At 34.6% G+C, this 10,165-nt stretch overlaps 1 pseudogene; it reads left to right on the top strand.

Annotated features, from left to right (window-relative positions):
* LOC104876692 overlaps window positions 1-5,617 on the top strand; it is a 9,989-nt pseudogene extending 4,372 nt beyond the window's left edge.
* Window positions 5,618-10,165: the final 4,548 nt, after the last annotated feature.

Genomic DNA, 10,165 nt, shown 5'->3' with positions numbered 1-10,165 from the left:
TATATATATAAAGTTAAAGAGTTCTCTTATTTACTCTGTATATCTTTTCATGCTCCCTTCTTCTCATCTCATACAAGTCCTGTAAGTTCTTATATCTCTAAAGGGTATCATTATCCTATAGTTAAAACCTCTTAGTTCCTTTTATTCATTTACTTAATTTCATCTCATTTCTTCATTTCTGTTTGAATAGTTTTCTTAAATGCCAGTTTGTATTTAAATGTGAAGAAGGAAAATGTTTTTGAAAGTCTGTGCAAATCTAAAGTGATTGTCACATAATGTGCTGTATTTTAGGGTTGTCCATCTAATCTGTAGTATTTAATCTTAGATTGCTAAATTTTTCCAAAAACAAGTCATCCTATTTTCTGTTTTGAAAGTAAAAGACTGATGCCAATTAATATCACAGATCTTCATGGTGAAAGGATGTGGGATACCAAACATTCCCTAAATACATATTACTTAATTCCCTAGTTTATAGCAAGACTCTTTCTCTGTCATTTCATTTTGAAATGCTGACCTACTTACTCTGCATGATTCTAGAAACCCTCCAGTGTTGTACTGAGATAGAAAAAGAATAGTTTCACACCAGAAAACCTATTCAGTATTTACATATGTGTATCCTATTTATTTCACTTAAGAGTATGGCCTCAATATGCATCCATTTAGCTAAAAATGACACTAGTTTCTCATTTTTTATGGCTGCATACTACTCCATTTTATAGAAAAGCCACATCTTCTTTATGCAGTCTCCAGTTGTTGGGCACTTGGGTTGCTGTACCGTATACCAAAAAAGTACCAATAAAGTTGATGAAAAAAAGAAAAAAGAAAAAGAAGAATAGTTTCTTGGAATAGAAGGAATTATTTGCCAAAGAAGAAATATTCAAATCAACTCATTAATTTCTCAACTTTCTTTCAAAACCTTATCAGCCATAATCTTACCTGCTGCTTAACACTCTTGACCATCTGTGTGTTTCATATTCATAATCTGCTTGCTTGTCCATTATCATCAGTTTTTCTATTTTCATTGCCCTGACACTTCTGTTACCACCTTTCTTCTAGCTGCTAATCTTTAATTCTAACTTTTAAACCTGGCTTTTTGTTGCTGATTTATAAGTTTTATCCCTTTATTTTCATTTAAGGTAGTGCTTTGGGGAGAAAAGAAAATCTGTGAGTTGGCTCACATTAGTCATTTTCTCAATTCTTAGGAAAATCTCAGGAAGAAAGGAAGGAAAGAGAGAGATTAAAGAAAGTTTCTTGATACACTTTGACAATTTTAATAATAATTATGGCTTTTATACTTATAATAGTCATTGTTTTGTTGATTTGAGAGAACTGGTCATTAGAGGAAAGAAAGATTTTATTTTAGAAGAGGGATACCTGGTGTAAAATCTTCAAAGCAAGGGAAATCTTGTCATTTTAAAGAGACCAAAGAAAGGCCAGGAGTGTTTCCTAAAGGACAATGGAGAAGAATAAGAAGCAATCATTATTTGGAAACTGAAATTTAAATGTCTGAAAATTTCAGTGCGATCTAACGGCTCTACAAGAATTTATGCAGAGCATGGTCTGAGCCTACCGAAAACATCTTTCTGTCAAGGATAATATAAAATAGTGGGGGAATACTAAAAAATAAATTAGGAGTTTAAGACACACCAGTCTAGGGAGAGAATCACAACTTTAGTGGTATGAGATTAAGAAACCAAAAGATAGATTTTAAGTTTTTTTTTTTAAAAAAAAAATATATATATTAAATATACATATATGGTAGAAATTAATAATTAATAGGAAATGTAGGTTAAGGCAAAAATAGTAATAAATATGGTGCACTGTTTTGGCATGAGAAACTTGGAGTCATTATGATGTTATCTAATTAAATAGGGAGAACTCTGACATGGAGCTCTAAAACCTATTAACTAAGGTGAAACCCAGTTTATTCATTAGCACAAAGAAAATCTGATTCCGTAGGACATATAAAAATGAACTTATTAATAGTCTCAATGAATCAGAAGTTTTCACCCAGAAGACAAAATTGGGTTGTACTTTGATGTTGAAGTCTTTTCTAGGTTTGGAAGTATAAGAGCAAGAGAGAACAAGGAGGTAGTCTAGTAATTCTGGCTGAAATACAAAAAGGATAATCATGAAAGCATAGAAAAATAAGTAAAACACAGACCTATGAAAACAACCACTTTTAAATTCACTGTTCTTGTAATATGTTGTCAGATTGTTGAATTAATGCATGCCTATGTAAGAATTAATTTATACACACAAATACCTTAATTTATTCATTACATTTGATCTCCCTCAGTAGTCAAATTGTTTTACAAATTTATAGTCCTTAGGCAGTCCCAGGAATTGGATGATATACTCTTCCACCCATACACACACAACACACATGCACACACATACACACACATGCACACACGTGCACATATTTCCATGCTTCATTCCTCAAGATATAATCAGTTACATAAAAAAGTCCCTTTTACTTGAAATAACTCTGAGGGTCTCTAATTCAGTCAAGACATATCCCTCTCTCACAGGTAGCTCACTCCTGATACTTGGACCACATAATGAAGAGAACAAATGTTTGAATAACTTTCCCCAATCCGATTTGGAACAATTCCAACGGGTATCCTATTCCCAGAGATAGCCCTAGAGTTAGCTAAGGCCTTCATTGTGATTACTCAAGTGTTCAATTTCTCCCTTTGTCCAGATTGCATTGACATACCACTATTCTTGTTAGTCTCATCAGTAAATTGAATCTGCAAAAATATCCATATTGGAGTCATTGTACTGAAACTGCAATATTTGGTGCCTAAAAATACCCAAAGAAGTTGAGCCTAAAATCATTTTCACACAGGATGATCCACAAACCAAAGATAACTCTTGTGGGTGAGAGTGATATGGGTGGGACATCTGTCACCCCACTGATCACCAAGGTTGATTCAGCTGATCTGGCTGGCTGGGCAAGTGTCCCCTGCCTCCCTCAGGGCTCCATGTGGTTCACTCCCAGATTTGACAGAATTCTAGCTTGTGGAAATGACAGGACTCTGTCAGAACTCTGTTCCTAATCCACTGGTAGGCTTCTAGGCTGGAACTATATCTTGATTATTCTGATTGCAGCACACTCTGAATTGCAGTACAATTTACAATAGTCAAGACTTATAACATTTTATGTCATCCTCCCTTATAAATTTGCCTAAACTGTTCTAGGAACTGTACAAACAACTTTTTCTGAGCTGAGGTTGTAACTCACTGGTAGAGCACTTGCCTACCTTACAAACATTACAGGGCTGACTCGCTACCAGTGGAAGGACAATAAGAACAGCAATAACAAAAACAAATCAGTAACCTTTTTTCTAGTCTCCCATAACATTTAGTTAAAAAGAGCTGCACTTATTCTATTCAAACATTAATTTGGTCCTCAAATATGTCTCTCTGAACCACAGTAATCTAGTATGTTGTTTATGTTTCTTGGATTCTTCAGTGTATATCAATGCATCCTCCATGGGTCTATATGTAAAAGCTGTTTAATAAATACCAGCTACTGGTAATTAATTCATGAAAGAAGATAACTGATGAAGTCATCAAAGAAGACATTTTCTCTCATGGGATGAAACTGTTTATACTAAGGGCTTCTATGGGATTTAGTTTAAGGAGTCTTAGAAATTCTCAAACACACAAGCAGTGCCCATTGGGTTGGCTAGGATTTTAATTGTCTGTATCATTTCAGGACAGTTGGTAATGCCTCCACATAGTTACACACTTGCCAAGTGATTGGTCATCACAGAAGAACTCTCTGTTAGGTGGAGGTAAATTACAGTTCTGATGTAACTTAGTCTATACATTAGTAAAGAAGCTAAGAGACAATTAACAGCCATTTTTTATCTGAGAAAAAAAATCAACCTAAGTGGTAAATTTCCCCTTTTTCATCTTTCCTGTCTGTTTTACTTCTTTTCCAGTTCTTTTGTCCCCCTTCTGTTCTTCCCTGTTTACCTCTTTTACCTCTGTCTGATATATTGATCGACTTACTTTGAATTTTGCCTTATTATTCTCTTTCTACTTTCAGAATGTAGTGATTAGGAACACTACATCTGTTCATTCTATGTAAGTCAGACTCCCTTAGCAGTCTCAGAGATTTACCATTGCAATAGATCCTGAAATTGAAGAATGGCAGACAAAATGAAGACATAGAGATCAAAAGAAAACACTAACTTTTGGTATACAAATATCAGTAAAGAATGAGAGAAGTGTTACGTGAATATTTGCATACCATCTTGTTTATTTTTTGCACTTACAACCAGCTTCTCAAGGCAGTAACATGTTATAAAATGTAATTACTTAGACAAAGTACAAACAACACGACGTTTCAGCTCTCACATACTGAATAGGAATCTATTTACTAGGTATATTCAGATTTTTTTATTCACAATAAATGTAATTAAGCACAACATAATGTTGATTTATAAGACAATGTTTTTCTTTTTCCACAGTTGCAATATTGAAAATACTTTTCTCAAAGTATGAAAAGTAATTGATTCTGCTGGAGTTCAACTTAGAAAAAACTTTTTCTTCTTGATCCAATTATACAGAATTGATAGAAACTATACTATTCTGATACTGTTACCTTCGCATCATATGATTTGGATAATATTTTTCTTAGCATTGTATTAGAGCAGGAGATCAAAAGTAACAATGGAAAACCACACATAAGTGACAGTGTTTATCTTAGTAGCATTGACAGAGGACCCAAAGTGGAAAATTGTTCTGTTTATCTTTTTGCTTGTCACCTACTTTCTAAGCATCTCAGGCAACCTGACTCTACTGGATTCTCATCTCAAGGCTCCTATGTATTTCTTTCGTCAAAATTTTTCCTTTTCAGAAAAGTTTTTATACCACAGTTTGTATCCCCAAACTGCTTGATAGCATGGTAACTGGTGACAAAACCATTTCTTACAACTGTTGTGCAACTCAGTTATTTTTTTTGCTTTCCTTCTGGGTGCATCTGAATGTTACCTCCTGGGTGCCATGTCATACGACCTTTATGTGGCCATGTGTAAGCCTCTGCATTATACAACCATCATGAGCTCAAAAACTTGCACATGGCTGGTTCTTAGCTCTTGAAGTGCTGGTTTCATTAACATTTTTCCATGACTACTCTTTGGTTTAAGCCTCGATTTCTGTGACTCCAATATCATCGATCATTTCTACTGTGATACTGCTCCTACACTGCAAATCTCTTGCATAGATACACATTTGTTGGAAATGATGTTAGTTTTGTCTTAGCTTTGCTGACTCTCTTGGTCACATGGGCTTTGGTGATCCTATCATACACACAAATTACCCTAACAATTTTAAAATTACCTTCTGCCAACCAGAGAAAAAAGTCCTTTTCCACATATTCTTCTCACATGATTGTCCTCTCATGTCATATGGCAGCTGCATCTTTATGTACATGAAACCTTCAGCCAAACAGAGGTTGTCTTTAATGAAAGGAGTTTCATTGCTCAAAACCTCGGTTGCCCCAGGTTTGAACCCTTTCATTTATATTTTACGAAACCAGCAAGTGAAAGAATCATTTAAGGATTTATTACAAAGAGTTTTATCTTTACATAAGAAGTAAAATCACAATGTGCTTTATAAGGGAATTCATTCCTAAGGAAAATTGCGGATGAGGCTGAATTAGCACCTCCGTTTTCCACAGCAAGGCATAATAGTATTTATGCTTTCTTTTTTCCTGAAGTGTCAAAATGTTTATATGAGATGTCTTGCTGGGAATTTAGCTCAGTGGTTTTGGCACCTGCCTCTCAAGGACAAGAGCCCGAATTCTATCCCTGGTACCAAAAAAAAAAAAAAAAAAAAAAAAAAAAAAAAAAAAAAAAAGAAAGAAAGAAAAGAAAAGAAAAAAAATAGAAAAAGAAATAGTGTATAAGCTGTCTTTCCCAAATAATAATTTCCCTTTCAAAATAAGTTTTAAAAATTTCTTGTTACATTAAAAACATTTTCAAATGACCTCTTCCTCTTCTCTCATAGAAATGTAGCTAATTTTTAAACTATTATTTTTATCAACCTTGTGTATCAGTTATTTCAAACTGTCAGTTTTCTATACAGATGTATATTAGGTTAAGTTCTTTTCATCACATTTTTTCATAAAATCTTACTTACTTTAAAATGATTGTCTAATGTAACATCTGAGACTTTGATTTTTCTCTGTATTAATTATGTCCTGCTTTACAATTTCAGGTGTTTATCTTTTCTAAGATATTTTAAAATGGAATTTGTAGCCAGGCCTGGTGGTGTACACCTGTAATCCAGGCACTTAGAAGGACGAGGCAGGAGGATAACTGAGAGTTCAAGGCTATGTATCAAGTTAATGGCAGGCTGAACTGCCTACTGAGACTCTATCTAAAAAAAGAGAAAGTAAAATGGAAGAGGTGATGAAAAAAAAAATCAATGTTATTCCTTATTGTGAGAATTTAAAAGTATCTTGTGCAATGTTAGTGTAATAAAAATTTCATATGGTATGCTATATTTGTGTTTTATTTTATAAGTAAGTAAACATTAAGTCATGTATGTGTATAACTTTGTCCACTAACTTTGGTTAATAATAAAATGTAGCCCAGATAAATCATTTTTCATTCTTAAACAGCTACTCTTTTTTCATTTTAGAACTGTTGATTATGTATCTATAACCTAAGAACTATTTTACTTTTTACATTTTTAAAGCTAATGTGAAGGTCCAAAATAACAGATTAAAAAAAATGTAAAATATGAATTCATTTATATGATTAAACTTACTTAGTATATCTGTTAAGAAAACAGTATTAAGAAAATTGACCAGAATAAACCCTTATCTTTAGAATCACTTGATCTAGTTTTAAAAAATATTTATGGTAGAAGTCAGATAATCCAGTATATTTACATGTGCTAAGTGGAAGTAATCCAAGAGTAATAGATAAACTCAATTGGTCATGTTACCAAGTACAGTTGAGAAATGCAGGAAGGAAGGGAGGGAGGAAGGAAGAAAGGAAGAAAGGGAAGGAGGAATAAAGAAGGGAGAAGGTATTGGAAGCTGTGCAAACTTCCAACCACCAAGGGTACTGCAGCAGGATAACAAAGACAAGACAAGGTCTCCACTGAATAGAGGAGGAAAGATGGTCAAAGCTGTTCTCAGGCTGAGAGCTGTCTCTGAAGTTGGCCATTATTTATTGAACAAACAACTTCTCAAAGGGGTAAATGTCAGTTTGGGTAACAATGGTGTAGAGAGTACTGACTCAAGTATGGTCCTAGCAACAAGGAAACAAGACATTCTTGAATACAAAATATCATTTTTAATACATTTTACTTTATTGTATCCCTTTCCCCCTCAAGCCTCCTCCCTTCTCTATGCATGGAAAGTTTTGTTTGCATTTTTTCCTTCTACTTTCACTTTTTTCTTCTCTCTCCTTTCCTTTCTCCTTCCCTTATCCCTTGTTCCCCTTTCATCTGAACACTTTCTTTCCATTTTCCAACATCCATATACATTTCAGTGCTTATTTTCAATGCAGTATTTAAACGTGTGTCTGATTTATTTCACTAAAGTGTATGCTCTCAAGGTCCATCAGGAACAGATCATTAATTGATGGAAATTTGGTTTATTCCATTGATTAATTTTGCTTCAATAGAAATTTTATGTACAAGTCATGTTGCCCTTAGCTGCAATGTTGTCTTGCCATCCAAGATGTCACAGCCTCAAGGCTCATTGAAACCTCCACTGTGACCAGAGGTGTGGGGAGTTGCTCTGTTCCCACACACCAAGGGCTGGCTTTTCAAGCAACCCATTGTGGGCTAATAGGAAAACTCAGACTTTTAACACGAAGAGCCAATTCATGAATCTGCAGCTCACTCTGGGTGGTCTCCATCAGGGAAGACAAGAAAGAGAAAAGAAAACTGAATTTAATAAATTTCTGTGTTGATGAGGATCGTTCTGTCATAATTGGAGCTATAAAACTGAATTTGTGTCCTCCAGGTAATTATTACAGTTTTTTCCCTGTCTCTGAACCCAAAAAAGAAGTGCCAAGAATAGAAATAAGTGAATAGGAATACCAAAGATTTAATTGAATTTCTTCTAATCAGTCACAGAAAACGCTAGCATCCCTGAATTTCAGTTTGGATTGTTTACACTAATAACTTAAATCAATCTAACTAATTCTATCTACTAAATGTTCTCCTGTAAGACCCTGCAATTGTCAGTCCTTCATGTCTTTCCAGACTTTTCTTGTCCTTGGACAGAAGAAAACCTTATAAACAATAAAACTGAAACATTCAGTTTTCTACCAAGTTTTCGCTTAATGGTTAGGGGAGCACTTTAAAGACAAATATGTCTATTTCTCAGAATCTGGGCCATAAAGGCACTTCGTTCTCTCAGCAATCATTCTACTTGCACGCATTCTGTATGTCTCACCTTGGAATTAGAACACAAAAATGGTGTTGCAATAGCACATTATTAGTTGTGAAGGATGTGTCTGTCCATTTCTCTTTCTGCTGTTTTTTTCTTTGGCTTAGTTTTCTTTCACTTAAAGATGTAAGAACACTAATTTTATTGGCTCAATGCTGTGATGATCCTGGAGTTACTGGAGGAACTTTCTGTGTGTTAATTATTTACATTCATTAATTTTACCTCTATTTTACTTGCTAATGCTTCCAAATCCCAGGGTCAATGAACCAAGTCAGGATTTTCTCAAAATTAAATCTTATTTAAATTTCTCTGCAGAAGTAAATAGTGTCTATTTGGGAATTCTGACTGGATAACTAACTAAAAAGGATATTGAAATATAGTACTGCTCTTGCTCAAAACGGAACAGCTTGTCAAAGAATTTAAGGTAATAACTAAAATGATGTGCTGTGTTATAATGTGAATTATGTTTTCCTTTTTTTCCAAGTCTTAACAAGTTTTCACTTTTTTATTATTTTTTGTTTCTTATTTTTCCCCATTCCCCTGCCATGCCCCTTTTACAAAGACTTTGTTTCCATTTTTTTCCTTTTCTAATATTTTTCCTTTTCCCTTATTTCCTTACCCCGACCCTTCCTACTTTTCCTACTCCTTTAGCCCTTTTCTTCCTATTTCACATTGTCAGTCATACAATTTGGATCTTATTTAGTTTTTCACACCAGAGAAACTATTTGGTATTTACATGTGTGTCTTATTCATTTCACTTCAGAGTACGGCCTCCATATGCATCCATTTTCCTATGAATGACTCTAGTTTATCATTCTTTATGGCTGAGTACTACTCACTTAAGGGATGAAATGATGAGAAATCAAACATTAATGAGATCAGTTTGAATAACACAACACTAAATTGGCAGATGTTTAAAAAGAGTGCAGTGTGTGGTCATTCAAGAGATTCAGATGAAAACATGGTGAGATTCCACTTCACCCCAGAAAGAATAGCTGCTATCAAGAATTCAGCCAATAACAAATGCTGGCGGGGTTGTGGGGAGAAAGGAACCCTTCTCCATTGTTGGTGGGAGTGCAGACTGGTGCAACCACTATGGAAATCAATAAGGAGATACCTCAAAAACTAGGATTGGAGGTCCTATTTGACCCAGCTATTCTTCTACTGGGTATCTTCCTGAAAAAAAAATTGAAAGAATCATACCACAGTGATATATGTGCACCCATGTTCATAGCGGCACTGTTTGTAATAGCTTCAGTTTGGAAGCAGCCTGTGTGCCCATGAACTGGAGAGTAGATAAAGAAAATGTGTGTGTCTGTGTGTCTGTGTGTGTGTGTGTGTGTGTGTGTGTGTGTGTAAATAAAATGAAGTACCACTCAGGCACAAGGAATGAGAAATTAGAGTCATTTATAGCTAAATGGATGCATATTGAGGACTTATTCTTAAGTGAAATAAATGGGACACACATGTATAAATACCACATAGTACCTCTGGTATGGGAAACCGAAAGTGAAAATAACAATTAAAAAGAATAATTGATACTGTGAAATAGCAAGAAAAGGTACTAAGGGGTAGGCGAATGGGGGTTATAGGGGAAAGCAAAGAAGGAAAAGGAAAAAATATGAGAAAAGATATCAATGGAAATAAAGCTTTTGCAAACTGGGAGGGTTGGAGGGTGGGCAGGGGAATGTGGAAAAATAATAACCAAGATGAATCATGTAAAGGTACAAGTTC

Source organism: Fukomys damarensis, unplaced genomic scaffold (genome assembly GCF_012274545.1).
Source record: "Fukomys damarensis isolate Sample0158 unplaced genomic scaffold, DMR_v1.0_HiC HiC_scaffold_15, whole genome shotgun sequence".
Lineage (NCBI taxonomy): Eukaryota > Metazoa > Chordata > Mammalia > Rodentia > Bathyergidae > Fukomys > Fukomys damarensis.
This window is presented reverse-complemented; position numbering and strand designations above follow the sequence as displayed.